The 26,868-nt window shown below is 41.5% G+C and overlaps 1 long non-coding RNA gene across 1 annotated transcript in view; it reads left to right on the top strand.

The window, feature by feature from the left end:
• Nucleotides 1–26,868, top strand: part of LOC129705719 (uncharacterized) — a 122,632-nt gene that overhangs the window by 42,295 nt on the left and 53,469 nt on the right. Inside the window, exon 3 of the long non-coding RNA XR_008724958.1 lies at nucleotides 645–797. This is a non-coding gene — a long non-coding RNA (uncharacterized LOC129705719). The remainder of the gene's footprint in view (nucleotides 1–644; nucleotides 798–26,868) is intronic.

Below are 26,868 nucleotides of genomic sequence, written 5' to 3'. Positions count from 1 at the left end.
GATGGGCCCCATCACCTGGGTCTCCTCCGAGTCCTGCTGTTCTGCTTTCATTCCTCCTCCTCACCCACCCCCTCCCCAGATACTTTCAACTTTAACCACACAAGGTGTAATACCTGTCCCTTGCCTTTACCCAGGGGCCCCAGCAGCTCTTCCATATGAAACAGAAGTTCATATGTACCTTCTCTAGTTTCATCTACTGCATTCAGTGCTCCTTATGTGGCCTCCTTCACATCAGCGTGTCCAAGCGTAGACTAGGCGACTGTTTCACGGGATATTTGCGCTTGGTCTGCCAAGGTTTGCTGGGTCACGTGGTTGCTAACCATTTTAACTCCCCTTCCCATTTCCATACCAACCTTTCTGTCCTGGGCCTCCTACATGCCACATGGAAACTGGAGGAACAGCATTTCATATTGCACTTGGGTAGCTTACAACTCAACGGTATGATCTTTGAATTCTCCAATTTAAAATAATATATTTTTTCCAATATTTTGGATCGGGGATTTCTCTGGAACCTTATTCGTCTTTTGTCCAAACTTAGATTAGTTGTGATCAGCAAGGGTCCAACATCCTCTCTGTGTTTGCAGCAGGCAGGGTCTAAAGAGGAGTCCCAACCCAAAACTTCATCTGTCCATTTCCCACCACAGATGCTGCTTGGCCTGCTGAGTTCCTCCAGCGATTTGTTTCTTCATCAAGATTCCAGCAACTGCAGTCCATTGTCTCTAGAATATTGTTTAAATGGAGAAAGGTTACAAATTGCTATGGAGCAGAGGCATCTGTGTTTCTGTACACAAAACAAGGTGAGCAAGCAGATACATCATGTAAAAGGAAAACGGATAGAATGTAAGCCTTTTAATAAAATGGGATAGAATTGTAATAACATAAGTTGCTGAGTAGTTGAAAGGACACCTATGGAGAGAGAGAAAGAGTTTAGAGTTACCCTTTTAATTTGATCAGCTTTCATCAGAACTAAGGATAGTTAGAAAATAGAAATCTTAGTTTGTTGAGAATGGGATGGGAGCAAACAAGAGAATGTCTGTGGTAGGATAGCTGTGATCAGCTGCAGCTGATTCAGAATGCTGCTGCTCGAGTCCTCTCTAAGACCAAGAAAGTGGATCGCATCACTCCAGTTTGAGGTCTTTGCACTAGCTTCCACTCTGTCAAAGAATTTATTTCAAAATATTACTGTTGATTTATAAAGCACTGAATGGTCTCCGGGTCAAAATACATTCCTGATATTCTGCTACATTATGAACCATCCAGACCTCGGAGGTCATCTAGGACAGGTCTGCTTTCTGTCCCCAGAGTTGGAACTAAACATGGAGAAGCAGCGTTTAGTTTTTATGCACCACATATATGGAACAAACTTCCAGAGAAGTGCAGGTCCGCTCCAACTCTCAGTTGTTTTAAAGCCGTTTCTATTTGACGCTGCTTTTAATTAAATAAAATAATTATTCATTTCTCACATTGCACTGTAACCTTTATTCTGGTATTTTATACTCGTCTTATTCTATTTTAGCTTGTTTTTATTTTCTATTCTTTTTAATGACTGTTTTTAATTGCTTTTGATTGCTTTTTAATGCTTTGTAAAGCACTTTGAATTGGCTTGTTGCTGAAATGTGCTATATAAATAAACTTGCTTGCTTGCTAGAGTGATAATGATACAAAGTGCTAGTGCCGGTTGGAAGGATGATGGCGCCTTGCTCATCATCACTATTGGTATGTCTGGTCAAGATTAGATAGGCGATGAATAAGAGCAAGGCTAGAGCGAAAGAAAAGCAATGCTGGAATGTGCATATAAAACACTAGAGTAAAACAAAAATGGTAATAAAATGCCCTAAACACTCAGCAGGTCAGGCAGTATTTCAAGAGAGAAAAAGCGAAGTTGCTGGAAAGGTAGATGACCTTTTATTTGACCTGGTTTGTCTTTACAAAGACTGGCTGCTTACTTGAAATTGTTGACTTCTGTTTTGAGTTCTGAGGGCTAGTACATACTTAGTCAGAAGATCTGCTCCTTAATCAGACATTGGCCGTCTTTGGGAGTATGTAAGAGACAGGAAAAAACAGAAGTCGGTGTAACCTGGAGAATTGAAGTCACAGTGGGCACCTCTGAAGATTGAATGTATGAGGAATTAAAGAAGGGATGTCTTGCTCCTCTAACACAAAGGGTGAGACCCCACCAGAAGTACTGTGTGCCCTTTTGATCTCCTAATGCATTGGTAGCGGTTTGGAGAAATGTCCACACAGTGAACTTCTGGGACAGTTACCTTGTGAGAAATGTATATTTTGAAACTGGAAGTGTTGGAGTTCAGAAGAATGAGTGGTTTTTATTTTAAAAATAATCCCATTCTTCTAATCTGAGTCTCTGATGAGACATTTAGGTAGATTTGAAGAAGTTTTGCCTGTTGGGAAATTAGACAATACTCATATTTTCTCGGAATTGTGAAATTGTGGAAATCTTCACTCCAGAGAGCTGTGGATACTGAATCATTGAATGTGCTTGAGGCCGAAATTGTCTGATTTTTAGTTGAAGGGAGTAAGAGTTGTTGGGAATGGAGCTGAGCCAAATCTAGTCATTAATCAGATAAGCCATTATCTTATTGAAAGGTAGAACTTGCCTGCAAGGCGGGATGACCAACACCTGCTCCACTGTTCAGTCTGAAGGATCCTGACCTGAAATTTTGTCTATCCATTCCCTCACAGATGCTGACTGACCTGCTGAGTTCCTCCAGCACTTTGTATTTTGCAACTGCAGTTTAATTTAGAGATACAGCGCAGAAACAGGCCCTTCGGCTCACCGAGTCCGCGCCAACCAGTCTGAATCATTTGAGTCCAGATTCTTGTCAATGCATGCTCCAAAATGAATGCACCTCAGATAATTAATGGAAAGGGAAATCTCAGACTTGTGCTTGTGAAACACTACTTCATGTTCTGTTAATACTGTGGCATTACCATGTTTGAATGGCCAGACACTTTCACTCCATTACAGGATCAAATCTAGAGTAAAGCCTCCTCTCTTGCGTAATCACGTTTCTCTGCAGTGTGACTGCTCTGTAAAGATTTCACTGTTCTTTGGCATGGAAAGTATTGGGGAATTTGATCAAATATTTTGGCTTTCACGCCAACATCTTGATTGTATTAGCTACAATTATGAAATATTTAATGACTCCACAGGATCCAACGATGTAAATAAAAAGACAATAAGATTTGATCTTTTTCTAATGACTTCCATAAGAACATAAACAAAAATTAAAAGATTACAGATGCCAGAAATGTGAATAAATATGTAATATGCTAGAAACCCAGGAGGATGTGGTCCTTGTACAAACGAATTTGAGACCCAGGCTGGTGGATCGCGGCCTCAGGGGGAGCCCACCAAGCCGGTCCCCTGATGCCGAGACCGGGAGGAAGGAGCTGTTGATGCCTGGAACAAGCACCACCCATAAAAACTGGGGAATGGCTCCTCTTGCATGCGGGCTCAGTAGATCATTTCTGTACACTTGCTAATCGACAATCAGGGGTAGGGCAATACTTTACTGGACTGTTTGTAAGAAAAATAATTTCACTGTTAGCTTTTTGCACATGTAACAATCAAAGCACTATTGAACCACACTCAGCAGGTCAGGCTGCGACTGTGATAGGTCAAAGACCTTTCATTTGCTATTATCTCAAAAGTCAACAATGATTCACTTTCCATGGATGCTGGGTGACTTAAGAATATTTACCTTGAAGTGTATAGTGATATTGATTTCTCCAATTGCCTAATTGAGGGCTAGATATGATTCCACTGCTTTCTCTAACAACTTAGTGATTACAATTCCAAAGCACTTAAATATTAAACGCTTAAATTGCTACATCCATTGTATTAGCATTAGAGCTTAGATTCCAGTACATTACTCTGAGGTACCCATTTCCCACTCTGGAGAGTTTATGAATATGTATTTTCTCTACAGTAACTGATTCTGCCCTAGCTTTCTCCATATCTATTGGTTTCATTGTTGTCTGTATATGATTTGATCCAGAGCAATGTGGTATAATGTGCTAAATTATTACTACCTATGTATCCAAAGGTACAGAAAAGGGTATGCTGAATTCCTCTCATTCAGCCCCTTGTTCTGATGTCTACACACATGGCAATGGGACTGAGGATAGCTCCTATGCTCTCTGCCAGTTTGCTGAAGACTGTTGTTGGCTGAATCTCGGGTGATGATGAGTTAGCTAGTGTACAGGAGAGAGAGTGATGCTACAATAATCTTTTGCTCAACATCAACAAAACCTCGCAACTGACTGTTTACTTCAGAAAGCAGAAATTGGAAAACCAAATGCCAGTATTTATTGGTGGAGAGAGTTAGCAGCTTTAAATTTCTGATAATTTCCATCTTAAACTTGTCCTGGGCCCCAGCATTTAGACAGAAGCACAAAGATGGCACATCAACACCTTTACTTAGAAGTTTAATGAGATTCAATATGCCACTGAACACTGTAACAAATCTCAGCATTGATGTCTGGTAGCACAGCTCCAATACACAGGACTGTAAGACACTGCAGAGATTGATGGAGTTGGCCTCGTGCATCACAGGACTCCCCATCATTTACAGCATTCACTGTCTCTAAGGTGTCATCCATCATCAAGGATCCCCACCATCTGGGCTATGGCCTTTACTCTCTGCTACCTTTGGGCAGGAGGTACTGAACCTTGAGGTCCACACCATGAGCTTCAGGAGCAGCTACTTTCTTACAATCAACAAGTTCTTAGCCTGTGCAATCCCAATCCTACCCTGGAGATGGAATGCTATGGACCTCTTGCACTGCTATGGACTTGTTTTCTAATCGTCTTTTGTACTTGTGCCTTGTTTATTACTCTGACTTTTTTCTTCTCACTGTTTGTATAATTTGTGTGTAATTTACATATGAGTCTATGTGCATGTGATGCTGCTGCAAGTAAGATTTTCATTGTACCTGCACCTCGCCCTACCTGTCAATAAATTTGAATGACTCTAATTTCCAGCCATTTATTTATACAACAGTTATGACCGACAAGTTATACATTCTGACAGGAAAATTAGAAAAGGGTTGAATCGATTTGTTTGCAGAAATATGTGTTTGGGACAACATGCCTTATTCTGCCATGGCATTGAGTGAATGGTTGTGGATTTCCAATCTCTGTTTATCACGTTGTATTTCAGCCATAAGATTCAGTGCAAGGCAATATCGACTTCAAAATGCACTCTTGTATTGTGTCTCAGTCAGATCTTGTGCCAATTCGCAAAGGCCAGACAAGTTTGTTAAAATGTATGATCATCCTGTGCATTTGTATCTTTCACTATAAAACACAATTCTTGCCAAGTAGAAGATGCTTGTTAATAAATTATTAAATACTTTGATTACAAGACCATTTGTAAAATAAAAAAATATTTAACAGAAATGACCACTTCTGTATCTTTTGTTTTCTCTTAATGGTATGTGTGCAATGTACATCATTAATTACACTTAAGAAGTGAGCAGTGAACCCCCTTCCTCATACAGGGAATGAGGGGAGGGTGGAGATATTGATTCCTGTATCTAACCTGATGGAGCAACGGTCATATTTTTTGCAATTTGGGATGATGTCTGACTTGGAGGAGAACTTAAATGGGATTACCAAGTTATAATTTGCATACATTCTGCCTCAGAACTGAATACATTCACCTACAATATGTCCAAGTCGCTAATGTTTTATCTCAAGTGACCATTTGAAAGGCTGTTCCATTGGGCCCAGCTGATTGGTGTCTAGTGGAGGTAGGATCCTAGCCTGTGGTATTTCCCAAACCGTCTTTGTGACCTTCGGTGCGTACGTCAGCATGTATTCCTGCATAGCGTACATTAAATGGAGTGGATGCTATTCCAGTAGCAAGCAATGTTTGACTCTGTGTATGGCCCAGGTCGTAGCTATTGAGCACAAGGTACTATGGTAACACAGCTGCTCAGGATGAACATCAACAAAGATCCCTGTATCCCTTTCCATACATCCCTGGCAAACAGTAGCCAATGGTAGTTGCTGCCTTACAGAGCCAGTGACCTGGGTTTGTCTCCTGACCACGGGTGCTCAGCTTGTACGTCCTCCACGTGGACGTGACCTGCGTGTGTTTACTCCGGGAGCTCCAATTTCCTCCCACACTCCAAAGACGTACAGATTTGTAAGCTAATTGCTTGGTATAACTAAATTGTCCCCAGTGTGTGTAGGATAGTGTTGGTGTACAGAGAGAGCTCGTCTCAGCCCCAGCTAAGCAAAGTCTTGATGCTTGTTTGAGAATTCTGGTGATGAGCTATTCTACCAAATAACCTAGTGTCTGCATAGGAAACCATCTGATAGGATCCACTGCTGCATTTCTGCAGAATGTTCCATGAAGGTCATTGACTGATGGAGTTTAGTCCAAGTTGTTTTTCTGCAGCAGGGTGGTGTGGCAGAGGCAACTGACTGAAACACTCTGCAACATTGAGGCCAGACTCATCCATCACAAACCAGGGACGGGTGGAACCTTGGCACACTGACACGTAGTGTTTACGTGACCCGACCATCACATAAGAGCTCAATGCTGTCGCACATAAAACCATCAGGATGAGGATTACATTGAGTAAGTTTATCCCCCTCCCTCCCCCATTCCATTTTCTCTAGAGAACAGTGCACTGTGCCTTTACAGCCACTATTCTTTGTTGTGCAGCTAATAGCTGTTAGACATTGCATTTGCGCAGTGAGAAAAAAGTATGGACTTCATGGCCAATTACTGTGATTGTAATACCATTGGGGGCTCGTGAAGGCACATCTGCGCTCTCCCTATCAAAGCGTGCGTAGAGCGCATTGAGCTCATCGGGGAGTGATGCTTTGCTGTCACTGGAGCTGCCTGCCCCCTGATTTTGCCTTGGAGAAAATGATGCCGAACATCCACCTCATCCTCCCACTTAGAACAAAAGTCCCTTTTAGCATTTGTGATGGCCTTGTCGAGGTTGTATCTGGACATCTTGTTTACCTCTGCCTGTGAGGATTGCATAATCCTGCCTCCTTCTCTGTGCAGGCTCCCAGAGAATTTCTATCAGTCCAATCACCTACTTATTTTCCTGTCCTGCTCTCCTGAACATACCTATCTCCTATTTCCCCCCCGTTCCCCTGCCACCCACTTACACTGGGGCTAATTTACAGTAGCCAATTAATCTATCAACACGTCTCTGAGATGTGAGAAGAAACACAGTCATGGAGAACATGGAAGTTTCACGCAGGGTAAGATGTCAGGATTAAACTGACGTCTCTAGAGCTGTGTGGCAGCAGTACCAACAGTTCGGCTACTGTGCCAACCCTTATGGTTTGATATAAAACATTAAAAAAAACTAAATTATCAAAAAATTAAATCAAAGGTAAGGGTGTTCTTTACATTTTACAGCAAGAGAAAAAACACTTAAATGCACAAAACAACCAAAGGGTTAAATGAAAAATGCAAGATAATAAATAAATGGGAAACTAATCAGCAACTTCACACTTTTGATCAATATTAATGTTTTACATAATTTCTTCCAGATTTTTAAAATGTTTTCCAATGCAACTCTTGACAGGGAGCCCAAGTTTTTATTCAAAGCAGAATTATTTCTTAAATAGATTCTTTATTTTACAGATAACTTAAAATTCTTGTCAACACTTTGTATTGGTTCAGAGGAGAAGGAAATTATTCAGTTCGTCACCTGCCCTGACTCTCTGAAACTTATGTAATGGCGGCTGAAGCACGTTGTAGTACAGAGCAAGTGAATCTGTGGAATTCATTGCCACAAAGGCTGTGGAGGCCAGGTCAGTGGATATTTCTTAAGGCAGAGATTGACAGATTCTTGATTAGTACGGGTGTCAGTCATTATGGGAAGAAGGCAGGAGAATGAGGTTGAAAGGGAAATATAGATCAGCTGTGATTGAATGGCAGAGTAGACTTGATGGGCTGAATGGCCTAATTCTGCTCCTATGTCATGAACTTATGAAGTGCTGCTTTGTTGAACGTTGGGTTGTTTCAGGTGAAAAGGATTTGAGATTCTTGTTTGTCATTCAGATGAACATTAAATAGTGCTTTGAAATATTTTCAGGAAAATCAGGGAAATATCCCAGGCATCTTAACTACAATATCCTTCGATCATAGGAGCCTATTAGACTTTAATTAGCTGTCACCTCTCAGACATTACACCGGTGATTGTAGCTTAAGTATTGCATTAATCTTGGAATTTGGTGATATTATGAAAGGAAGATGGAAGATGCTTTGTAATTGGATGTCCTGGTCTTTGACCATTCCGTTCTTGAACTAGAGTCCTTGTGATGATCTCAAAATTGATATGGAGAAGGAAGGACACTTGGTTCATCCATCCATAAAATAATAAAACACATAATGTGATTATTTCCCAAATTATTGTAAGGAAATGAATTGAATAACTCCAGAAGACTTTAATCACTATCTGTGTGACTACAGCAGAAGAACAAATGAAGGGAATGCAGTAGGTGTAAACTGCAGCCATTTTCTGATGTCTTAAAAGAACTTTGACACAATTCTGCAGCAAAGCACTGGAGTTCTCTGAGATGTATTTTACAATAATTGTGAGATGTATATTACACTCACTTTTATAAAGTAACAGTTTAGCTAGTTATTATCACACCAAAGGTTGTGGGCACTGAAAATGTGTAAGGTGGAATTTTGTTTATTCCGTAATAATTTTACACCTCAAAAATATCCTCATCAGCCGTTAACATCACTGGAATATTCCAAACAAATAAAAGGCAATATTTAAGTCCTCATTTGTATTTTTTCTTACAATTTGACAAACTGGTTCTCTATTTTATTTTTTATTTAATACATCTGCAAAGTCCCTTCTTGGTCATTTCCATTCATGATTGTAAAGTTTGTATTTTTTCAATCTATCTTTAGTCTTTTGAAGAGTTCAGGGCTGTTAACACCTCTAGTTAAAATTGATGCCTTGTGCCTCAATGAGCAAGGCTAATCTCAGTTCAAGGCCTGATAAGGGATTTGTAAAATGTTAACCAGCTCCATCTATTTTGACATTTCGGTATATTTTAATTGCTGCTTTGAAGGACCGGTTAACTACCACATTTGAAAACATTGATTGCTTTCATCTTTACTATTATAGTTTATGTATATCATCAACTATTTATCATAAGCTCATAGGTGATAGGAGTAGAATTAGGCCATTCGGTCCATCAAGTCTACGTCGCCATTCAATCATGGCTGATCTATCTCTATCTCCTAACCCCATTCTCCTGCCTTCTCCCCATAATGTCTGACACCCTTACCAATCAAGAATCCATCTATCTCTGCCTTAAATATATCCACTGACTTTACCTCCACTGCCTTCTGTGGCAAAGAATTCCACATATTCACCACCCTCTGACTAAAGAAATTGCTCCTCATCTCCTTTCTAAAAGAACGTACTTTAATTCTGAGGCTATGATCTCTGATGCTAGACTTTCCCACTCATGAAAACATCCTCTCCACATCTACTCTATCCAAGCCTTTCACTATTCTGTATGTTTCAATGAGGTCCCCCTTCATTCTTCTAAACCTCAGCGAGTATAGGCTCAGTGCCCTCAAACGCTTATCATATGTTAACCTACTAATTCCTGGGATCATTATTGTAAACTCCTCTGGACCCTCTCCAGAGCCAGCACATCCTTCCTCGGATATGGTGCCCAAAATTGCTCACAATGTTCCAAATGCGGCCTGACCAGCGCTTTATAGAGCCTCAGCATTACATCCTTTTTGTATATACTCCCTCTCGAAATATTCATTTATTAATACAAGCAAAATGCATTTTGCTGCACTATAACCGATTTTCATATTGTCAGCTACTGATAACTCTTCAGATATAACTGCCCTCAACTGCTGTCTTTAATGTCAATTAGTGCAGTTTGTATTGGGTATCAAAATTTAAGATAGAGAGGTAATTTGCTAACAGTAATTATCCTGTTCTGCCTCCTTGGCCCTTCAGTGCCTTATTCTTGTCTTCTGTATTTTAGTTTAGAGATACTACATGAGAACAGACTCTTTGATCCACCAAGTCCACACTGACCAGCGATCCCCGCCCATTAACACAAGCCTACACACACTAGGGACAATTTACACTTATACCAAGTGTACAAACCCAAGCCAATTAACCTACAAACCTTTACGTCTTTGGAGTGTGGGAGGAAACCGAAGATCTCAGAGAAAACCCACGCGGTCATGGGGAGAACGTACAAACTCCGTATAGTCAGCGCCCGTAGTCGGGATTGAAACCAGGTCTCCGGCGCTGTAAGGCAGCCACTGTGCCGCCATTTATAGTCACATATTTAACTTTGCAAACACAAGAGACTGCAGATCTTAAGTAAAACACAAACAGCTGGATGGGGCAAGTTTTTTTACACAGAGGGTGATGAGTACCTGGAATGCGCTGCTGAGGATAATAGTTGAAGCAGATATGTTAGTGCATATAAAATACTTTTGGATTGGCAAATGGATATGCAGGGACTGGAGGGATATGAGTCTTCATGTCACTGACATTTTGTGCAGAAAGGCCTATTTTTGTGCTGTACAGTTCCATGTTCCATGACAAACTTAGCGGGACTGGCAACATCCATGGAGGGCAATGAACAGATAACATTTTGGGTAGGGAAGTCCGTCAATCTTCAGAGTCCGACCGAAATATCGTCTGTTCATTTCCCTCCTCAGCTGCCGCCTGATCTGATGAATATCTCCAGCACCTTTTGGGGGTTTTGTTTAACATTGCAGCTTTCTGCCTACTGTTGAATTGCATTTAAAGGAGGGACCAACCATTCTTCATCTGGTGATGTGAAACCAATGTGCTACTTGTGGAAATAACTAACAGCTGTGCTGTTACTGGAAAACTGGGACAGCCATATGTCCCATGGGGTTTTGCAAATGTTGACTGGTGAGTAAGGAGCAAACATCATTCCATGGCACCATTCTGATTTTCCAGTACAGGGGCCACTAGTGATCCCGTGCCAGTAATGGCTACCAAACCAAACATGCTGTTTGGAAATGTGTTTTTCCTGTCAGTTTGGCCAGGATCTCTACTTCCCATGTGGAATTCTACTCCAGAGACCTCAGGGCTAGCGGGAACATCTTGAATGCTGCAAGTTGACCCAGAAAATACTGGAAAGGTGCAGGACAAGGAGAGAGAAGGTGCAACTTTTGAATATGATTTCCACCCCCCCTCCACCCCAACCCCCAGCACCACCCCATGAAAAGATGTTGCTAAGACAATAACAAATGCAATAGTGTGTTGTATATTTGCTTGTGTTGCATTTTTACATGCAACAGAATGCTCTGCAAAACAAACTAAAAATAACTGGGGCTTTTGTGGCACAGAAACAAAGCAGAGACTGCTCCACTGAGCCACGCGAAGAAGCACCATGCAGCTGTGCACAGTGGGAAGTATCCTCGTCTTGGGAGGTACCTTGGGGTCAACTTTGCAAGTTAGAACAAGACGGGAGAACGGGATAACTAAGTAGCTTTCCTGAAGTGGTTCTTCTGGGACTGACAGATATTTGAATCATTAAAGAATTGAAGGGTATGGGGCAAGAGTGGGTAATCCATGTCTGAGAGCAAATTAGATTAGTTTGTTGAAAGGTAGGGCAAAGGGCCGATTGGCCTTCTCCTGTTACTGTTTCTTGCATTCTTGTGTTTTGTACCCACCACAAATACCATGTATCCTACTATGGGGATCTGGTGTTACTGACAAATTCTCAGTGTCGTGCTGAATATTCCTTCTCTATTTTGATCAGTCATGGGCCAGGAAATACACATGAGTCAGTGCAGAACATTAATTGTCTACAGGTAGATACAAAATCCTGGAGTAACTCGCAGCATCTCTGGAGAGAAGGAATGGGTGATGTTTCGGGTCAAGACCCTTCTTCAGGCTGATGTCAGACGAGTGGGTGGTGGAGATGCTGCCTGTCCCACTGAGTTATTGCAGTATTTTGTGTCTAAGTCAATTTATACCAGCATCTGCAGTGCTTCACGCAACATTAATTGTCTAGAATCATTTTGACAACTTGCTTGAAGCACTTTTTCTTTTTTCAAGGTAATTTCTTGCCTTGATGGAACTGAGAATAGAGTTCCTATTCTGTGTCTTTGGTGTTGGGCATGTGAACAAAATCGCATGCCAGTCAGTCAAATGTTGATGTTAGCTTGGAAGAGGATGCTGAGGTTGGTTTGGCAAGTACAAAATATTTTGCCATATATGTATCTGCTTTTACCTGATGTGCACTTTCACCAGAGCATTCCTTTCAAATTACTATTACTAGAAAGTAAAAATAGAGAAACACGTCTAGTGAATATTCTCCTTGCTGCTGCTTGCCATTTTGTGCAATTAAGTGAGCACTAATTCATCAGGAGCCTGTCCTAACACCATCAGGAGCCTGTCCTAACACCATCAGGAGCCTGTCCTAACACCATCAGGAGCCTGTCCTAACACCATATCAGGCTCGCACTAACAATGTGGAAGGGTCAACCTGGAATTTTATTTGGTGGGCATTTGTTCTTAAAGAGTCATAGTCATACAGCACAAAAACAGGCCCTTCGGCCCAACTCCTTCATGCCGACCAAAATGGCATATTTAAGTTTGTTCCATTTGCCAGCATTTGGCCCATGTCCCTTTAAATATTTCCTATCCATGTACCTGGCCGAGTGTCTTTTAAATGCTGTTATAGTAGCTGCCTCAACTACCTCCTCTGGCAGCTCATTCAATATACCCACCTGGTTGAAACTACTAAACATAGCGCAGTGTCAACTCTAGTCCTCTTATTTCCAATGTGTCCTTTTTAAATACTTTCACAGGCATTCAAGAACAAGTTGAGCTCTATTATGTTTTTTAAGATTTAAAAGATAAAAGTTGCAATGTTTAAAAATGCTTAACATATTTAACAAACTCTCCCCCTTACAGCCCTTTCCGCCCACTGCAATAACTGGAGATGCTGCACCTGTGACAGGTGTAACCTGGCAGGCTCTGAGCCCAATGCCAGAGTGCAAACAGAAAGACAGCGGTGATAACTTGTGAGGAAGTTTGAAGCGTTTGTGTTTATATGCGTGAGACTTGCAGTCATGAGGTGAAAGCTGGCAACTCTGGATGTTGTGGTTGCTTTTCCTTTTCATAAAGTACTATTGGCCACTATTTAGAATATAAAATTCCACCATCCTGCACACACTAGGGACAATTTACGATTTCACCAAGCCAATTTAGGCCACTGTTCCTGGTTCAGAGAGCTAACAACCACCACTCTCTCCCAGGACGGCACAAAAATGATCGGCCCCTGCAGAGTACTTGATGATCCCAACCAAATCATCGTTTTTCATCTTCAATCCTGAGGTCCCTAGGTTTCTGCCAATTTGTAATCAATTTTCTGTCATTGTTATTGTGTTATTTCAATTATAGTAAAATAATTAAAACTGATAGTATAGCACCATACAATGCCTGTTTGTAGTGGCAGTGGGAAATTATAATGTAGTCCACAAGCATTACAATATTTACATGTATTGCAGCTATATAATTGTTTGCAAGTTGTCACTGAATATTTACCTTTTCAAAATTTGGAAGAGATTGTCTAAATTCATCCCTGTAACCCTACATTCCCTCCACGGGAACTTGATATACAAGTTTTGAGAAACATTTTTAATTGCTTCTACAGACTGACTATATCACATTTGCGTAGGGGGGAATTGCAGATGCTGGTTTATCGAAGATAGACACAAAAAGCTGGAGTAACTCAGCTGGTCTGGCAGCATCTCTGCAGAAAAGGAATAGGTGACGTTTCAGTCGAGACCCTTCTTCAGACTGAGAGTCAGGGGAAAAGGAAATTAGAGTATAGACAGTGATATATGGATATATGGAATAAACTAGACTAAGTGGGACCCGTTGGGACGGAGAGAGAGGGGATGCAAGGTTTTCTTGAAGTAGCTAAATCAATATTCATACTGCTGGGTTGTAAGCTGTCTAAGCAAAATATGAGCTGTTCGTCCAGTTTGCATTTGGCCTTACTCTGACAATGGAGGAGGCCCAAGACAGAAAGGTCAGAATGGGAAGGGGAATTAAAGTGTTTGGCAACAGGGAGATCCCGTAGGCCAAGGCAAACTGAGCAAAGGTGTACAGCAATCGCTCAGTCTGCGTTTGGTCTCTCCAATATAGAGGAGCAACGGATAAGTGGATGAGGCTGGAGAAGTTGAGGTCCCTGGACGGAGTCGAGGGTGAGGGGGAGGAGGTGGGGTAATAGGGACAGGTGATGTATCTCCTGCGGTTGCAGAGGGAATGGTCCCTGTGGAAAGCAGAAAGAGGTGGAGATGGGAAGATGTGACTAGTGGTGGGATCCTGTTGGAGGTAGTGGAAATGTTGGAGGTTTGTGTGATGGCTGATAGGGTGAACGGTGAGGACGAGGTGGACCCAGCCCCGATGTTGTGACTGGGGGGAGGGGGAGAATGAGTAGAGCTACATGTGAGGGCATCATCCGTGATAGAATATGGGAACCCCCGTTCCCTAAAGAATGAGGCGTTGTTCCTTGGGGATGGTATTGTTTCATCTGAAGTTGGGGAGGTATTATTTGATAACTCAAGTTTGAAGACAGGTGTTAAACAAAGCCATTTGGAGTGGCAAAACAGTTCTCTCAATCCTTCTCTCTGCTGTTGAACTTTATCTCCAAACTTCCCACAGGACTGGAATTGGTCTTCAGATCCAATGAGAAACTGATGAACACCCTGTGGAACAATGTCACCTAAATCTCAGTACTGAAGCTATAGAACTATATTAGTGCTATCTTAGTGGCTGAGCCCTAAGTCATTGTTGACTTGTTAACTGAGGCATTTGGGAGGGAGAATGGACTTTGCACTCAACATCCACAAGATGAAAGTTTGCAAACCTGTCTCCCCGCTGCACAACAGCGCCCTCTGTCAATAATGGTTGATATTACGACCCTGGAAAAGATGGACCTGTTTCTCTGGAGCCATCCATTGACGAAGGCACATATCGATGGTGACATTTATTGTTGTTTTCAGCACAACATTCTCATCTTTGAATTCTTGGGAATTCCTATTCCATGACTTCTCAAAGTGGAGAAGAAGCCTTTGTGATGCACGAGGAGCAGAAAGGAACCCTACATAAGGGGCAGAAGGTGTGCACCACCCCACCAACCGGCTCGACTGCCTGTCCCCTCAGGCAACATCTTCCCAATCAGTGGAAGGGGTTGGACTTGCCCGTCAGTCTGGTGGGTCCTGAGATGGCTTTTAAGTTTACAGTCATTGCAAATTATCTTCAATCCCAAGGGAATCCTGAGGAGAAGAAAATGATAACATGTAAGTAGGAAGTTAAACGTGCATCACCGTTCACCAAAGGATGTCTTTAATTCCTATGGAAGCTTCTAATTTCCAACATGCATCAATGGGAAGTGTGTAGTGTGTATTGTACGTTACACATTCACTAACAACAGAGTAAAGGAAATTGTATCCAAACCACATAAGATAGAAAAAAAAGAACTTGAAACAGAATTTGAAGTAGGCATCCACAAAACATCTGAAGATAATTTGAAGAAATTGTCTCTGTGGCTGCGTGCCTGTTGGAAATGTCAGTTCAAAGCCCTCGGGGACTCGTGTCCAGATCGTTCTCCTCTTCAGTGTAATTTGGTCCAAGAATCTTGCAACTTTGCTGACACTAGTTCATACCAACTAAATCAAAATGCCAGTGATTGTTCTGGTTTTGATCATTAATCATTGTACTGTAACACAAAATGCAAAAAAAATTAATCCTACAGCATAAACATGTTTGTATTCCTGCTCGTCGTAAGTCATCTGTTTCACTGCATCTTCTGTAAACATCTGTGTATTGTGATGTATTTAGGCTGCCTCAGCTATCTCATGTTGCTAATCGTAAAATAAGCAAGATATTTTGTAGTCATGTAATTGCTGAAAAATCCTGTATTTGACATCCTTTCAACGGCCAGTTTAATCCCAGCATTACACATATGGCCAAGCAGTTTGGATGCATATTTAGCTAATAACGGGGAAACTAGTGAGATGTGCTTACTAAATTAATAAAACATGATGATAGCTTGTTTTGCAGCACGTTGGCGAAGCTAGTAGAGTCGCAGCTCCGTGATCTTGATTTAATCCTGACCTCGGGTGCTGTCTGTGTGGAGTTTGCATCTCCTCCCTGACACCATGTAGGTTTCCTCTGTATGCTCTGGTTGTTCCCCATATCCCAAAGGCATGTATTTTCTGAACAGAAGCTGAATGGGTTTGGGTATGGCTGTAGAAAACTCTGCTTTTTTGGTTTAGGTTTTCTGTCCAGTATTTTAGGATTTACCTGATGGGCATGCTATTTGAGATGGAAGAGAATTTAACACTTGTTGAAAGCTGCTCACTAGTTTAATTTAATTTAGAGATAGAGCACGGAAACAGGCGCTTCGGCCCACCAAGACCATACCGACCATGGATAGCTGCATACTAACACTATCCTACATACACTGGGGACAATTTACAATTATACCAAACCAATTAACCTGCAAACCTATACGTCTTTGGAGTGTGGGAGGAAACCGGAGGTAACCCACGCAGGTCACGGGGAGAACGTACAAACTCCGTACAGACGAACACCCGTAGTCAGGATCGAATCTGGGTCACTTTGCCATGAGAGAATCAATTACCTTATCTGATGATCTTAAAGTAGCATCTGACAATCTATCATTGTCAGAAATCATTTTTAATGATAAGCTGATCGGCAGGGTGGTGAATCTGTGAAATTCTTTGCAACAGAAGGATGTGGAGGCCATGGATATTTTTAAGGCAGAGATAGATAGATTCTTGATGAGTAGTTTTTCCAAATGCTGTGAACCTCAACTTGAATTCAAGTGTTTGTATGTATATGCTGCCAACACCCTCCCGTAACTGCTGAAGGGGATTTTCCATTGCCTGTCTCCAATTGCCCTAAGACCCTTTGCTACTATTTTGTGGTATTGAGAACATTTGTCATTGCACGGTGAGTGGAAATTCTGAGCACTTAATTGAATTCTTCGTCATGCCTAACATATGTAGGGATTTAATGTCTTTATAAAGCAATGGTAGGAACGAGATAGGAAATGAGAAGCATGGACAAAAATGTGATCTGTACTTCGTCAGTCATAGATGGTTAAAGAGGATGCATTTGTGTATGTAGACTTTAAAAGGCATTTGCAATATAGAGATCTAGAGATGTAGACACAAGGACCTACTACAACCTTGCGGGGAACACAAAGTGCTGAAGTAACTTAGTGGGTCAGGCAGCAGCTCTGGAGGATATGGATAGACAACGTTTCAGGTTGGGACCCTTCTTCGGAGTGATTGAAGTAGGGGAGACAAAGCTGGAAAAGAGTTTGGGGGTGCACAAAGTCTGCCTAAAGATAAGTGGATTCAAGTGAAGGTAGTTTTTGATTAGCAGATAGGTGGAATAAGGCTAGAGATGAAAGGAGATAAAATGGTGATTAAAAGTGATTAAAGGAAACAAAAAGGATACAAGGAGACAAAAGAATGTTAGATATGGAGTGAGGAAGAGTGAAATGCTATGACAGGACGGGGTGGGGGGGAAGAAGGAGTGAATATTGAAAAATGGGTGCCTGCTGCCTCCCCTCCCCCACACCCCGGGTTGGCCACTGGAAAGATTGGTGGGGAGGGGGGAGAAGAGAGAGAAAAATAAAATAATGAGGCAGGACTTGTGGGTTAAACATTGAGTCCCCAATTTTAGGTAACACCCATTTTTTTTTTCAATTTTCCACCTCTCCCCCCCCCCCCCCCCCCCCCCCCCCCCCAGTATTTTGTGCTCCAATTAATATCCAGCATTGCAGGAATAACTCAACGCGTTATGCAGCAGATCTGGAGAAGATGGATAGGTGATGCTTCTGGTTGGTACCCTTAGAAACATAGAAACATAGAAATTAGGTGCAGGAGTAGGCCATTCGGCCCTTCGAGCCTGCACCGCCATTCAATAGCTATCAATGATCATCCAACTCAGTATCCCGTACCTGCCTTCTCTCCATACCCTCTGATCCCCTTGGCCACAAGGGCCACATCTAACTCCCTCTTAAATATAGCCAATGAACTGGCCTCAACTACCCTCTGTGGCAGAGAGTTCCAGAGATTCACCACTCTCTGTGTGAAAAAAGTTCTCCTCCTCGGTTTAAAGGGATTTCCCCCTTATCCTTAAGCTGTGACCCCTTGTCCTGGACTTCCCCAACATCGGGAGCAATCTTCCTGCATCTAGCCTGTCCAACCCCTTAAGAATTTTGTAAGTTTCTATAAGATCCCCTCTCAATCTCCTAAATTCTAGAGAGTATAAACCAAGTCTATCCAGTCTTTCTTCATAAGACAGTCCTGACATCCCAGGAATCAGTCTGGTGAACCTTCTCTGCACTCCCTCTATGGCAATAATGTCCTTCCTCAGATTTGGAGACCAAAACTGCACGCAATACTCCAGGTGTGGTCTCACCAAGACCCTGTACAACTGCAGTAGAACCTCCCTGCTCCTATACTCAAATCCTCTTGCTATGAAAGCCAACATACCATTCGCTTTCTTCACCGCCTGCTGCACCTGCATGCCTACCTTCAATGACTGGTGTACCATGACACCCAGGTCTCGCTGCATCTCCCCCTTTCCCAATCGGCCACCATTTAGATAATAGTCTGCTTTCCCGTTTTTGCCACCAAAATGGATAACCTCACATTTATCCACATTATACTGCATCTGCCAAACATTTGCCCACTCACCCAGCCTATCCAAGTCACCTTGCAGTCTCCTAGCATCCTCCTCACACCTAACACTGCCCCCCAGCTTAGTGTCATCCGCAAACTTGGAGATATTGCCTTCAATTCCCTCATCCAGATCATTAATATATATTGTAAATAGCTGGGGTCCCAGTACTGAGCCTTGCGGTACCCCACTAGTCACTGCCTGCCATTGTGAAAAGGACCCGTTTACTCCTACTCTTTGCTTCCTGTTTGCCAGCCAGTTCTCTATCCACATCAATACTGAACCCTCAATGCCATGTGCTTTAAGTTTGTATACTAATCTCTTATGTGGGACCTTGTCGAAAGCCTTCTAGAAGTCCAGATACACCACATCCACTGGTTCTCCCCTATCCACGCTACTAGTTACATCCTCGAAAAATTCTATAAGATTCGGCAGACATGATTTACCTTTCGTAAATCCATGCTGACTTTGTCCAATGATTTCACCACTTTCCAAATGTGCTGCTATCCCATCTTTAATAACTGACTCTAGCAGTTTCCCCACTACCAATGTTAGACTAACTGGTCTGTAATTCCCCGTTTTCTCTCTCCCTCCCTTCTTAAAAAGTGGGGTTACGTTTGCTACCCGCCAATCCTCTGGAACTACTCCAGAATCTAAAGGGTTTTGAAAGATTATTACTAATGCATCCACTATTTCTGGAGCTACTTCCTTAAGTACTCTGGGATGCAGCCTATCTGGCCCTGGGGATTTATCGGCCTTTAATCCATTCAATTTACCCAACACCACTTCCCGACTAACCTGGATTTCACTCAATTCCTCCACCTCCTTTGACCCGCGGGCCCCTGCTATTTCCGGCAGATCATTTATGGCTTCCTTAGTGAAGACGGAACCAAAGTAGTTATTCAATTGGTCCGCCATATCCTGGTTCCCCATGATCAACTCACCTGTTTCTGACTGCAAGGGACCTATATTTGTTTTAACTAATCTTATTCTCTCTAGTATAATCTTCAGTAGGGTCCCGACTCACCTATCCATGTTCTCCAGAGATAGCGACAGACCCGTTGAGTTACTCCAGCATTTTCTGTCTATTTTGGTAAACCAGCATCTGCAGTTCATTGTTTCCACAACAATCTTTCAACATAACAGGACAAATGGGGAAAACCTTTAAAAAAATCACAAGCTGTCCTTGAATTTATTAGAGAATATCTGTGCTAAACTGAAGAAGGGTTTTGGCCTGAAATGTTGCCTATCTCCTTCGCTCCATAGATGCTGCTGCACCCGCTGAGTTTCTCCAGCATTTTTGTGCACCTAAACATTAAATACTAGTTGGTCTCTGCTGAAGTATTGTGTTCAATTCTGAGCACATCAGTTTGGGAAGAAAGACAAGGCTTTGAAATGAATGCAAATGTGGTGTTTGAAAGGTGTGATGAAAAAAATAGTTAATTTTGTGGAAAGACTGAAAGACTGCAACACATGGAGTGGTTCTCTTCTGACCAGGTAAAGATGGGGAGGAGGGGGCATGGTTATGTTCAAAATCAAAAGCTTCTTTGATAAGGATTACTGCATCAGATGGGTTAGTAACCCTCAGTAGTGACTCATTCTCTGATGCCACTGCACAAAATGCTGATGCACTTCTCAAATGTGATGATTGGAAAGTTGGATGATTGACCTTGAAGAATTAGTTTCTCTATACACTACCAGCCTTATCTTTCATGTTAAATTGATGAACATGAACGACATGGCTGGTGGCGATGTTCACTTAACTTCGGCAGTGGCAACTAATTATTCTGCTTAGGATCTCCATTAAATAGACCTTTTGAATTATTGGTCCTAGTGTAGTCCATGGGGCCTTACAATTGGTGCCTTACAGCGCTAGAGACCGGGTTCGATCCTGACAAGTTTGTACGTTCTCCCCATGACTGCGTAGGTTTTCTCTGGGTGACCCGGTTTGTAGGTTAATTGGCTTTGATCAAATTTGTAAATTGTCAGAAGTGTGTATGATAGTGTTTGGGGATTGCTGGTTGGTGTGGACTCGTGGGTTGAAGGGCTTGTTTCTGTGCTCTATCTCTAAACTAAACTAAGCTTAAATAACCAAATGTGGTGCTATATTTAGGAGCCACCAGGAATTCCATGGTCAGATGGCTCATTGCATCCTTAAATGGGTGGTGTATTGGAACATACATTGCCAGTTTATGTTATGGGATCTTAGAGTTGCAGTTATATGTGGCTTCAAATAGGTGGTGGTCCTTTTCCCATCTCAACTAGAACATGACTCTATGTGAGTTTCATGCCTTTACCGTTAGAGGTGATATAATTAAAAGGTTAGAATTGAAGGTGTGCAGATATATACAGGATGATTATAGTACTGTAGAAAATTAAAGGAATATGGAGAGGCAAGATTTCAGTAGGTTTGAAAACAACAATTTTAAATTTAAGGTCTTGTTAGGAGCCAATGTATTTTATCAAATAATGATGAAGGACAACAGGGAACTTAGTTAGAAAATAAGTTGTGGTGTTTTGGATGACTTAAGATTAATACTGTAAAAGGTGTTCTTTGTTTTATTTTTACAGGAGTTAATGCATTAAATGCTTGGGTAAAAAGTTACATCTTATATGCAAAAAATATTTTATAAGGCAAACTAAGTTGAGTGAGAAATGTTCATAGTCAATGAATGGGCAAAGGTGTGATAGGTGCAGTGCAGTGGGAATTACAATGCTCTCTAGTTTTGATCTGTATTTGTTCAATTAAGTCCAGAATCTGTGAAAGGGCAAATAGTTTAGATGATACAGTTCATGAATTGTTTGTCCGTGAATCTACAATCTACAATCTGGCTGGTTCCAAAAATCTTGCAAATATTCACTCTTGCAATTTTACTTCAAGTTCTTCTTACATGGGTGGACATTTCTTAATTCAATGCACCAGAATTAAGCTTTAGGAGCTGCTGTCATTTATTTTAAATGCTTCAGTGGATGTTTTGGAAATATTTACTTGACGGGAAAATTGATAATTCAAACAAATTGATATTGTTGAATTAAGAAAATGAAACCAATGTATCTGGAGACATTTTAAGATTAGCAAGTTAGAGGGTGGAAAATCATGCCAGCCAATCTCCTAGTTGCTGGATGTTCATCTGCAATTTTTTTATGAGTTACATTTTATTTAAGATATATAATAATAATAATAATAATACATTTTATTTATGGGCGCCTTTCAAGAGTCTCAAGGACACCTTACAAAAATTTAGCAGGTAGAGGAAAACCATGTAAGGGGAATGAAATAAATAGTAGAGACATGACTAGTACACAAAGTAAAGACAGAATTCAATTTCAAAACACAATATGAGGCAATTAATGCACAGATGAAAAGGGAGGGGGACGTGGGGCTAAGGATAGGCAGAGGTGAAGAGATGGGTCTTGAGGCGGGACTGGAAGATGGATTCTTGCGTGGCTTGGATATAGGGCGTGGATTCTTGCAATACTTTAATGTGTGTACAGAATGCCATTTAAATATGACTAATTCCTTTATAGATTTAACTGTTTTGAATTGCAATATTCTGTTCTTCAGCGATACTGTGTGGGATGGATAAGTTTGCTCTCAGTCACATGTAGAATGTTACTGGAGGTGAAATTAACCAGCTACCTGGCAGTGTATAAGCGCCGCAGTTAGAAGTGGTTATTGCAATTTTAATTTACTGGATTGTTTCAGAAATTAACTGTGTCTACTCGCTTAGTCAGTTTCTACAGTATTGCTTGTCACAAGTTCACAGAGAATGTCAGATGGAAGTACAAAAAATACAGATTGTAATTCGAAGAATTATTAAAATAACTGACATGGCTACATATCAACTACAGTGTTATTGTGGACACCATAAAATAACTAAGTGTTTTTACAGTGCCTCTGAAACAAGTTAGTGACTTGGCCTTTCCAACATTGATATGTTGTTTTTGCACAAGAAAGGAAAAGACATTTTCAGATAAGCCATCATTTCCATAATTGGAACCTGAATACGAGCATTTCTTGAAATATTGTGCTGTTATTTCTAACTTATCCCATTCCTATTGTGGCGATTTCTAATCGGCTCTAATTCACTACTGCTGCTAAACATGACATAGTGTCATGAGCGACAGTTTTCAGGTTATGCAAGATTCTTACAATAACCACTATCTGAAATACTCTGTACATCATTTAATTCTGGATCAAGAAAAACACAATTATTTGCAAAATTTTGACCAAAAAGATAAGTTAACTAGCTGTCTACTGAAAGATAAGGCTCATTTAACATTAAGTGCTGAAACATTCTGAACATCTACCAATACATGTTGACATTTGTGTAAGATATTAGTTCATGCAAAAGAACAGAATCGTGGCATTTATGAAATGTCAGGGGAGGAGGTGAAATGCATCTAATTTAAGTGATACTATCTCCTTTTTTTGATCTTGGAATTTAGTGAGTTAAAGTACATCGTTTTTTAAGCTCTACTTTTAAGTCATTTCCCTAACATAATGTACACAAAATGAGGAAATGTGAGACATCGAGGAAGGAAAATCTAAGGAGAAATGACAAGATCGGAGTTTAAACAAGAAATTTAAGACTGCCATTTCTAGAAGATTACCTAGAACCACTGAGCACCAAAAACCATCTTAGGAAAGTCTGCTCTAGGGATGAACCCATTCCAAACCCTCACACTAGAATCCTTTTAAACAGAGGGTCCTGTTTAGTATTTTGTATCCACTCTTCAACTTTTATTAAAATATAATTGGCTGGGTGAATGTGGTACCAGCAAGATCAACACTTATTACCTTTGAACTGAACCTGATGTCTGAGATGAATGTTAAGGGCGGTGAATGCGGTGTCAATTAAGTGGCTGTTTTACTTGGATATAATTTGCTTATTGGTGTTATTGTGGCATCGCTCATCCAGGCAAGGGAAGATTATTGCAGCATTCTCCTAATCTGTATCTTTGTACCTGGTGGAAAGAATTAGTTCAGAGACTTGTCGAACATGAACCTCATTTGCCATTTAACACCCCAAACCTGGGTCTTGCAACATGTGGAAATGAACAGTTTCACTTTCTGAGCACTTGCAAATGCAATTGAATGTCAAACATGCATGTCTCGCCAATGTATTGAAGTCCACATCGGGTAACACTGAGTACTGCAACTCATGCAGTAGATTAGGTTAGAGACAGTGCACGTGAACCACCGTCTCACCTGGAAGGACTATTGTGGTTCCTGGGTGGATTTGAGGGAGAAGGTATAGGGCCAGGTGTTACAATAGACAATAGGTGCAGGAGTAGGCCATTCGACCCTTCGAGCCAGCACCGCCATTCAATGTGATAGTGGCTGATCATCCACAATCAGTACCCCCTTCCTGCTTTCTCCCCATATCCCCTAACTTGCTATCTTTAAGAGCCCTATCTAGCTCTCTCTCAAAAGTAACCAGAGAACCAGCCTCCACCACCCTCTGAGGCAGAGAATTCCACACTCACAACTCTCTGTGTGAGAAAGTGTTTCCTCATCTCCGTTCTAAATGGCCTTACCCCTTATTCTTCAACTGTGACCCCTGGTTCTGGACTCCCCCAACATCGGGAACAGGGGCAATGAAGTGGAATCTTCACCACTGTACTTTCAATTGTGTTCAGGCTCTTTAAAAGCTGATGGCAACAAGATGTTACCCTTCAGGTATCATCTCCTTTTGCCATCAAGGTCTGTGTCATTTAAAAACTCTACATTTGCATTTGAAAATCACAATTATTTTAATCATGCAAAATAAAGTGCTGTCACTCAAATGTGCCTGGTGATTTCTATGTGTAAACTCTGCATGGGCTGAGAGGACCATGCAATGATTTACTCTCCTTGACGGCTGCGAATTTTCAGTTGCTGAAAATATTAAGTAAATATTTTTACCCCCAGTGAGCCAATTAAATTCAACAGTCAGCACCAGCTACAACCTACGAGAACCTTCAACCTCCCGGTGACCCATTAGGACGTCCTGGTGACTCATCTACGGCACGAGAATTCTCGCTACTCTCCATGGCGGTTTCATTCTAGTCGCCGCTAATTTTTCAAAATGTTGAACATTCACGGCGACCATAATGAGGCTGCGACTAGTTCCCAGAATTCGGGAACTCCTCACGACAATGAGGGCAACTCCCCAGCAACTACCCGCGAACATGTGGCGACCATGTGGTGACTGCATAGTCTCCTGCAGTCGCCTAAAAAGTCGCCTAAATGGGACAGGCCAACAACGGCGTGTTTTGTCTACGTATGTCTGTTTTCCTGTTAATTAATGGTCTAGGTTAACTTGTTCAGTTTATTTCATTCCTTTAAGACTGTGTGTGATCCTCTTACTCCTCCTCCTCCTCCTCACACTTAATGCCAAATGCTATCATGTAATGGCCAGTTTGCAAAATGCTTCCTGGCTGTTAGATTAAATCTGGTTTGTGACTCATTACTGTTTCAAATATGATGGTATTGCGGCTTATTGTAATAAAATGAGGTGGGCTTACTTTGTACGTTTTCTTCTTCACTTTAGTGCAATTGAACTCATCATTTACAGTAAAGGTTATGTCAATACCACTCAAGGCTGCCAATGGCAGAATTACAGGTTCTGAATTCAGTCCCATTTCATCATTGCTCTAATTTATAGCTGCTCTGCTCTACAGCCAAGTTTGTTTCAGATATCATTCCTGTTTTTTTCCATAGTCTCTGAGTTACAATTTGGATCATTGGGTTCATGTTACATCTGTCAGTCTCCAGTGCAGAACGACCTTTGCATATTTCTTGCAGTCGCTCTAGGGTGATGCATGAACTTTTGACCTTGTGACTCTTGAGGCTGATTATTGAGGCAGTGACCTTCAGGAATAGCACATCAGACAGATGGGTATTTAACTCTTGATTGACCAAAATCATGCCAAGCAGGCAATGAAATGCCACAGGACTTTTTCTTAAAGCAATTAATTTTTTTAATACTGCAAGTTGAATGATCTGCCAGAAAAATTATGATTTTCTCAAGAATGATTAACCCACGGACAACTTGTATCATCTGTTTTTATCAAGGGATTTTTGTCCAGCTGTTTACGGAACTGTACTCATAACATCTCTTGGAGCAGACGATCTCAGAGCTCGTCCCCAGCACAACACCTTGAGTGATAATTGAAGACACAGGACTTGCTTGGTTAGACCGCAGGACCATGTGAGGAATAAACTGGACTCAGAAGAGACATTCAGGGAGGGATAAGCTACCATCAAATGCCACTGGCATGATTCTTTGTTGGATACAAGGGCGGGATTTGGGTATGAAACGGGTGAATTTTGCAAAGTAACTGCAGACGGTGGCGGAGGTACAGCGGTAGTGTTGCTGCCTTACAGCGCTTGCAGCACCAGAGATCCGGGTTCGATCCTGACCACAGGTGCTGTCTGTATGGAGTTTGTACGTTCTCCACATGACCGCATGGGTTTTCTCCGAGATCTTCAGTTTCCTCCCATATACCAAAGACGTACAGGTTTGTAGGTTAATTGGCTTGGTATAAATGTAAATTGTCCCTAGTGTGTGTAGGATAGTGTTGATGTGCAGGGATTGCTGGTTGGCGTGGACTCAGTGGGCCAAAGGGCCTGTTTCCGCGCTGTATCTCTAAACTAAACTAAATTATGCACACAATCTGAACAATCTGTACAGATGGACGAGTTGTGTCCAGAGTCAGAAATTAGATCTAATTACAGAGAAGTTATTGTCAGGGCGAGTTAAAACTTCGATAGACTCACAGGGTCATACAGCATGGAAACACGCCTTCTGGCCAAATTTGTCTGACGACCAAGTTGTCACATCTGAGCTGGTCCCATTTACCTGTGTTTGGTTCATATTCCTCTAAACATTTCCTATCCATGTACTGTACCTGTCCAAATGTCTTTTAAATGCTGTTATAGTACATGCCTACACTACTTCCTTTGGCAGGTTTTTCCATATATTTACCACTGTCTGTGTTAAAAAGTAGTCTTTCAAATTCCTTTTACATCTCTCCAGTCACCATAAATGTATGTCCCCTGGTTCTTGATTTCCTTACCCATCCTGTCTGACCCGCTGAGCTACTCCA

The sequence above is a fragment of the Leucoraja erinacea genome, chromosome 18 (assembly GCF_028641065.1).
Source record: "Leucoraja erinacea ecotype New England chromosome 18, Leri_hhj_1, whole genome shotgun sequence".
NCBI classification, from domain to species: Eukaryota; Metazoa; Chordata; class Chondrichthyes; order Rajiformes; family Rajidae; genus Leucoraja; species Leucoraja erinaceus.
The sequence above is the reverse complement of the archived record's forward strand: the minus strand, read 5'-3'. Positions and strand labels throughout refer to the sequence as shown.